Source organism: Lactuca virosa, chromosome 2 (assembly GCF_052849685.1).
Source record: "Lactuca virosa cultivar CGN04683 chromosome 2, Lactuca_virosa_CGN04683_v6, whole genome shotgun sequence".
NCBI lineage: Eukaryota > Viridiplantae > Streptophyta > Magnoliopsida > Asterales > Asteraceae > Lactuca > Lactuca virosa.
In genome coordinates this window covers 215,390,605-215,392,587 of record NC_136427.1, presented here as the reverse complement: position 1 = coordinate 215,392,587, position 1,983 = coordinate 215,390,605, and positions in this window count along the sequence as shown.

The window sequence follows — 1,983 nt, the reverse complement described above, 5'->3', positions numbered from 1 at the left end:
GATTTTATCACCAAGTTGTCGAGGACGACAAAGGGTTTTGATCCTATATGGGTCATCGTGGATCAATTGACCAAGAGTGCTCACTTTTTGGTGATCCGGGAGAGTTCTTCGGCAGAGAAGTTGGCCGATGTGTATGTTTGCGAGATCCTTGCTCGCTATGGGGTTTCGGTCTCCATTATTTCAGACCGTGATGTTCCGTTCACCTCCCATTTTGGTAGAAGTTCCATGAGGAATTGGGCACGAGGTTGCACTTCAGCATTGCTTATCATCCGCAGACCGACGGCTAGAGTGAGCGGATGATACAGACCCTTGAGGACATGTTGTGGGCCCATGTTATCTACCTGCCTCTTGCGGAGTTTTCCTATAACAACAGTTATCACTCTAGCATTGATGCTCCGCCTTTCGAGCTCTTGTATGGGCGAAGATGTCGTACCCCGGTTTGTTGAGGCGAGATTGGTCACAGGGTTACGGGGCGGAACGAAGTGGTCCTTCAAACCAAAAAGCTCATTCGGCAGATCAGGCAGATACTACAGACCGCTCAGAGTCGGCAGAAGAGGTATGCCGACCGGCGCCGATCAGAGTTGGAGTTTCAGGTTGGCGATATGGTATTACTGAAGGTCTCACCCTGGAAAGGTGTGATACGCTTCAGGAAGAGGGGAAAGTTGGGTCCCTGGTATATTGCGCCTTTTCGAGTAATTGTCAGGGTTGGCAAGGTTGCCTACAGATTGGATCTTCCGGAGGAGGTCAGACAGATTCACAACACTTTCCATGTTTCACAGCTGCGAAAGTGAGTATTGGATGAGGATGCAGTGGTTTCCTTGGATGATATTCAGGTCGATGAGCGCCATAACTATGTTGAGAAGCCGTAAGCTATTTTGGAAAGAAAGATGAAGGCTTTGTGCAACAAGGAGATACCTTTGGTAAAGGTACAGTGGCAGCATCAGAGAGGCTCCGAGTGGACCTGGGAGCCAGAGGCTGAGATGCTGGAGCATTATCCTGAGTTGATCACCGCAACAGACTTCGAGGACGAAGTCTAGTTCAAGTGGGTGAGAATTGTAACATCCCGATGTTCAGGTACTTCTAAATTCATCCCTATAATTCTATTTCATGTCATTTTGGTCCCTAAGTCCAAGAAGTTATGCTTTGAAGCCCTAGTGACAATTTCGTAATTATGGCAGGAGGAGTACACAATGTGTACTAGCTTCAGGATGAAAACCCTAATTTTTAGGGTTTGGTTGGTATTTAAGCAACATTATGTCTCATCTTCCCTCACCTTTTCAGCCTCCACATCCTTTGAGATGTTTTTGCAAACCCTAGCCCTCTTAGTGTGTGTTTTGAGCTCAAGAGTGTGTTCTTGGTGTGTTGAAGGAGGAAGAAGTTGCATTGAGGCGCCTTGAAGTGGAAGCAAGCTTGTGGATCTGGGATCTTTGCCTTCTTGAGAAGTTCCCGAAGGTATAAAGTCCATACCTTGATGTCTTGGTTGTTAGATCCCATTTTGGGTGTTTTATGCTGCTTTTCTCGTCCCAAAGGTCCCATCTTGTGCATGGTTTGTTCTTGTCATTTTGAGATGTCCTTTTAGACCCTATGAAGGGTCCTAAGCCATAAAAATTAGGTCCCAATTGCTAGAATTGCTCCGTGCATCTTGTAGAAGGTCTTAATGGATTAAGACCTTGTGTTAAGCACTTTGTGGACTTGTAAAGTCATAAAGATGGAAAATTTATGAATCTAGGGTGCATTTGGACTGTAGATCTGAAGTATGCACTTGAGTGCTTAAGCCATTAAGCACTTAATAGAGTTTGAGGGATGCAAGGGTACATCCCGCGTACTCATTCAACCACCCCGATGGTGGTCAATGCGAGGATTGGAGTACACTAAGCGTACCTCCAGAGTACGCCCCGCGTACTCGCACTGGGTCAGCTCGGTTGGGTCGACTCGGCTGGGTTGGCTCGGTTGACTTTGTGGGTTTGACCAGTTGACTTTGAC